A 6,412-nucleotide genomic window follows, 5' to 3' on the forward strand; every position below is an offset into this window, starting at 1 on the left:
TGCAGAGGTTAGAGGTTAGGATGGATTCTCAATGCAGACCTGAACCAGTATATTTTATGACATGGTGTCCTATGTATCATCAGTGTTTTCCTGGTGGCACAGAGTTCTCTAGGACAGGTTTTGATTGACCTTGGTATTTCAGGGACCATTCATCATCAGACCCTAAAATTGATCAATTAACTAGTTGATCAAGGATCTCCAGAAAATTTCCCCAGGCCTTCTGAGAAACCTGTGCCCAAAATGTTCTGAAACATTAAAATCTTTATAACACACACCAAAACATTATAAAACTTGATGATGCACAGCACCATTTACAAGGAGTGCTTGTCTTTGAATCTGCTTGCTGTAGTATGTAGGAATGAATTTTGTATTCAAAGGCACGGTATTTCCAGTTTCTTTTGAGCTATTTTTTTTTAGGAAGACATAATTTATGTTATGTGAAAAAAGAGGACTTAAGCGCAGAGGAGATACTATGAGAGGAAAGGTGACTTTTTTGCATGCACCAGTTTCTAGTTTGATTCTGATACTAGGCATTCCTGAACAGAGAGCAAGAAATAGCTCCTGAGAATCATTGGTCTTATCTAATACCCACCAACTTTGGAGGTATGTGGAAGCGGAATGAAGCATCTCTCTCTCTTTTGTATAGAAATGGCTACTTGTTGCAGGAAAACATAAAAAGGGTATCAATTTTTCAGACAGCATTGCAGTTGTTTAAAGTTTTGTAGTTTAAATTGTATAGCAATGAATAAAACATGGTTAATTTAATCTCTCCATTTAATAGAAAAACTGAAATTCAATAGAAGCAAATAAATTTATCTTCATAGATTGAGAATTAAAGTTTAAATTCTCAACATTTATTTCAAGTATGATTTTCCTGAATCAATTATTTTTAACTTTACTTTGTTAGTTACTGACAAATTATAAAAAGTTACCTAAAATAAACAATCTCATAAGATAAAGTAGACATTTGTATCTAATGAATTTAAAACACTTTTGTACATTCCTCATGTCTCAAAGCTGCTTGCTATTTACAAAGAATATTATAGATGAAAAATTATACACTACACTAGAAATTGTTCTTGTTACTAAAGTAATTAATTAAATAATACTTTAGAAAAAAGTTAAAATCTATTTTAAATGATAAAATATTCATCTTACATCTTATATATAATAAGCTTTTAGGATATAAAATGATTCAAAGGTTATTTTGGTGCTTTTTTTTGGGGGGCACACCTGGTGACGCTCAGGGGTTATCCTGGCTTTGCGCTCAGAAATCCCTCCTGGGTTGGGGGGCATATGGGACGCCAGGGGATTGAACCGTGGTCCATCCTAAGCTGGCAAGGCAGATGCCTTACCGCTCTGCACCGCCACTCTGGCCCACGAAGCGTTTTTTTTTTGTTTGTTTGTTTTTTTTAAGAAAATTTTTCTCAAATACAGAGGTTCTCAGTGTTGTTTATAGAGTGACAAGATTTACATCATTTTCAGTTTATTAAAAATACTGCTCTTAGGTACCATATGAGGGCTAAGTCCATCTGAAATGCAGGCAATGGAGCATTTCATACTGTATGGGGATTTCTTACACACACACACACACACACACACACACACACACACACACACACACACACACACACACACACACAGAGCTAAGACTGATCACTGAATGGAGTTTAAGACATGATTTTGAGAAGACCCCAGGATCAGAAAACTCAATGGACTGGATGGAGAACATGCTATCCAGTAAGGCGGCCTGGGTTCAATCCCCCATAACACAGGGCCCCTGTGCACTGCCTGGTACAGGCCAACGTCTCAAGAATGAAAAGGTGTAAATGGCTTTCAGTCTTAAGCCATGTTCTCTCTGTCTTCTCCTTGTCCTTTCAAGCCCGACATACATCTCTCTATGGCTCTTTGTTTTAATGACTTTTTATACTACTGTTGAATATATACTCTTGAATATATTTTCTTTTCTTTCTCCTACCTCACATCTTCCTAGCTGGGTTTCACTCAATACAAACTATCTTGATTCACTTAAACAAAACAAAAGCATAAATCTCACAAATGAACTTTGAGGTCATGGATGAGAGAGCTTCTGAAAAATACAAATGGCAGAATATAACCTTTTTAGAGAAAACAATGTAAGTGTTCTTCCTTCACTACTGGGATTTAATTAGAACAATAGTCAAGTTCAGATATTAGATTTATCAATAATATCCTCCAATAAATAGCATTATTTGGAAAAAGTAAAAATGATTCATTTTTTTAATTCCTTTTTGTTTTATAGTGCTAAGCACCTGGAAGCTCTCAGGACCTCCTACTGGCTCTTTGTTCAGGGACCACTTCTGGCAGTAGTGCTTAGGGGTGAGACCATATGTAGAGCTAGAGATCAAATAAGGATAGACTTCATGCAAAGCAAGCACCATAACCCCTGTACTATCTCTCTGACTCAATAAAAAAGATTTAGAAATTTTAATTAAAAATTAAGTGTTTCAGCATCTGAAAATATTGCTTTAAATATTTTTTCTTTAAAAAAATATAGAAAGTTTCACTAATTTGCCTGTTATTCTTGCACAGGGGCCCGACTAATCTCCAATTTTAATCATTCCAATTGTAGTATATGTGCTGCTGAAGCGAGCACTAAATAATTATTTTGTATTTGTATCTCATTCAAATTCCTCCTTTTCTTATAATACTATAAAATATACACTAAAATGGTATTTTACAAAATAAATAATAAATATGAAATAATATACTTTTTAAGATGCTCAGACATCTTAGTAGCAATTCATCCTGTTTTCTGCATGCTTTACATAAAATTTGTACAATCAAATAAGTAGCAGCTATTTTGACCATCAATATTTCGGAAGCACAGACAGAAAACAGACTTCAAAGATATGGCATGTATTAATCATGGCACTTTTATTAAGACCAAAAATAGACAAATATGCCAAAAAATAAAAACCAACACATTTCAAATTAACCAGAAGATTTAATATACAAGAACATTATGTTATGAAGAAAGATATTTTATAATGTAAAATATACTATACATTTCAGTGCTTTCTAATAGTCTTTCTACTTATGTCCAGATGAGTAAACACACCATAGTACTTTGAACAGTTGGAGAGCATAAAAGGTAATTAGCTCTTACCAGAGTGAGATGAACCATATGTTTGCATTAATTAGTTCTCTTTGTTCCTGAAATGTTTTCTCTAACTCCTTTATCATATCTCTGTCACATGTCACTCTTCTCCCACTTTTACACAGCACAAGGCACAGCTGAAGAAACATTTTAATAAAATCTAGCTTCAGTACCACATTTTCAAATGCTCCCTCAAAAACTAATTAAAGCTAATCATTTTCCACATTACTACCATGCCATTTTAGATGAGATGTAAACCTCCAAAATATGAATATTGTTGCAATTTAATTGAGTAACTACATATTTTTAAATTGCATGCTTAGACAAAAATATTTTTAAAAGTTGAAAATGGAAATAACCAGAATTTTTTTCTGACATTTTCATTAGAGCCACTATATGTATGTTTGAAAAATCCTGAAGACACTCTCACGAGTGAATGTGAATCTTCGCTTAAAAGTTTTTCTATAAAAAACATCAGGAGGGGATTCAAGCATTCAGGTATCCTATTTCCTTCACTCACTCCCTCACTCACTCTGGGACTTTGCAAAAGCTTGTGTATATCAGCAGTGCAACTTCTTCATCTCTAAAATGAGAGAATGATAACATTCCCTTTATTATATGGCAATGGTAAATAAATAATACTGTGCCTTTAGCATTTGTTTATTTATTTCCTGTTACATGTTTCTTGTTATGGAAGCTATCACTTCACTTATAAAAAGTTAATTTGAAATAATTTTAAGAAAATATTTGACTCTTTAGAGAATCTTTGTTATTCATATTGAATGATCGGAAGACACTGTTTTGTGGGTACAGAAATAAGAATAATGTTTGCTAAACTTTCTTTATAAGGCACAAAATAGCTAAATAAAATAAAACATACATACTTGCAATTTATTTTTAAACATTAGAAAATTATTTTTTAATTTAAATATGTATAATTAATTAACATCTGATTTCAAATTATAGTAAATGATGTATCAAATGAACATGACCAGAGTGCTTCACTTGATGAGATTAGTATCGATTACAAAATATTACTTATTTTTATTGCTGAAGTAATTGCCTTGCTAGTAGTGAATAAGATTATATTGACTAAATTGTCTAGAACTTAAAATTTAATTTAATACATGTAAAAATAAAGAATAAATATTATGAGCATATAGTTTTATAAGGAAAGTCGACATTTCTTTTCTTTTATGTATTGATTTAGTATTCCCATTTTCTTTCCCAAACTCTATTTTGTAATATAAAAATCAAAATAATTTTATAATATATTTTGATAAATCATTTAGAAATTTAAAAACAAGGATACGTAAAATACTTAAAGTATATATGTAACATATATATTACATATTCAGAAGTCATATGAAAGTTCAATTTCTAGATTTTTGAGGAATTTTTTGTTTTCCAAAAAGGTGGGACCAGTCAACATTCTTACAAGTAGTGAAAGTTCCTTTCTTCCCACATCTGTGCTAGCACTAATTGTATTTGTTCATTTTATTATGTGCCTTTTGACTATATGTATTTATTCTTTGAGGAGGTTTCTGTTAATTTCTTCACATTTTTGGTAAGGTTAGATGTTTGTTTTGTTTTGATTTTTTTTGATAAGCCACTCCCAGTCCCTTATATATCTTAGATATTAATGCCTTATCAGATGGGTGTTGGGTGAGTAATCTCTCCCTTTCTGTGGGCAACCTTTATATTCTAGTCTCTGTTTCCTTTGAAGTGCACAAGTTTCTTAGTTTTAAACTCTATATTCCAGGGTTCAGTTATATGTTTATATTGATCTGAACCAAGGCACTCATCAACCTTAGAACTCGAGAAACAATGACACTTTGCATAAAATTCAAGCTTTTTTATTCTATACTATAAATAATAATTTATTTTATTCTAATAGAAATTCCTGTCCTTTACCAACATTCATAAAATAAAATAATACATCCATAAAAGAATAACAATCTAACTTCTTATAGTGTAATACTTTTAGATTATTTACATTTAGGTGCTCAATTTGAAGCTACAATGTTATAAAATGATATAATCTGAGTTTGCCCCATTCTTTTCAGAATGAATCTCCTCTTTGCAACTAAAATATGATGCTGATAGCTGCACAGTATTCTACTGTGTAGATGTACCACAGTTTCTTGGACACCTGGGTTGTTTCCAAATTCTATTGTTAATAGTACTATTGTTAATAGTACTTCAATTAATATTGGGTGTAGAGAGCTTTTCTGCTTTTCTGCATTGTGGTTTTGGCCCTAGGTTATATATATATATATATATATATATATATATATATATATATATATATATATGTATGTATGTATATAAGTGATATTACTGGGTCAGATGGAAACTTAATTTGTAGCGTTCTGAGTAAAGAACTTATTGTTTTCCAAAAAGCCTGGACCAGTCAACATTCTCGCCAGCAGTGATTAAGAATCGCTTTCTCCAGGCATCCATGCCAAAGCTAATAGAAATGAGGCACATGAGGACCAGTCTATGGTAGAAAGCTTGCCACATTCAGTGGGACAGTGCAGTTAGGATAGAGGAGAGACTTGTATGACACTGATATTTGAAATGATCACTTTGGACAAGAACTGGGTGCTGAAAGAAGATTAAGTAATACGCATGATATCCTTTTAGTAATAATACTACAAACCAGTGTGTCTAAAAAAGGGGACCAGAAAGAGAGGAGAGAGAAGAGGCAGAGGAAAGAGGTTGGAGAAAGAGAGAGAGAGAAAAAGAGGAAAATATTTGACAAAGTGAAAGGCAGGGGAACTGGTAAGGAAGGAGGGTGAGAGGGAAACTGAGGAACTGTGGACTTTTGTATTGGTAGTGGGAAACAAGCACTGGTGAATTGTGAATGGTGTTGTACATTATATGACTGAATCTTACCATGAACAACTTTGTAACTGTGTATCTCACAATGATTCAATTAAATTTTTTATAAAAATAAATAAATAAATAATATATAAATTTTTAAAAATGTGATACTCTTTTACAGAGGTCTTTTTACTGGGATGAGAATTATATCTCTTAATCATAATGCAGTACAGAGAAATAGTTCCACATCATCTATGAAAAGACCTCTATGTCTTTCTAATAATTAAAACATCTAAATCTCTGTCTGGAAGATTTTAAATATCCACATAAAATAAAATTTTAATACCATTTAATAAAATATGTCTTGTTATCTTATTTTAATAAATAAAAACACCCCACACAATGTCCTTAAAAGTGTTGGCACCATTTTAATCCTATTTAATAGTA

The 6,412-nt window shown here is 31.9% G+C and overlaps 1 non-coding gene across 1 annotated transcript; it reads right to left on the reverse strand.

Moving 5' to 3' along the window:
- Nucleotides 1–2,526: 2,526 nt before the first annotated feature.
- Nucleotides 2,527–2,635, reverse strand: LOC126029858 (U6 spliceosomal RNA). The gene has a single exon (XR_007503056.1). It is a non-coding gene; the product is annotated as a U6 spliceosomal RNA (small nuclear RNA).
- Nucleotides 2,636–6,412: the final 3,777 nt, after the last annotated feature.

This window comes from Suncus etruscus, chromosome 1 (assembly GCF_024139225.1).
Source record: "Suncus etruscus isolate mSunEtr1 chromosome 1, mSunEtr1.pri.cur, whole genome shotgun sequence".
In the NCBI taxonomy this organism is placed as follows: domain Eukaryota; kingdom Metazoa; phylum Chordata; class Mammalia; order Eulipotyphla; family Soricidae; genus Suncus; species Suncus etruscus.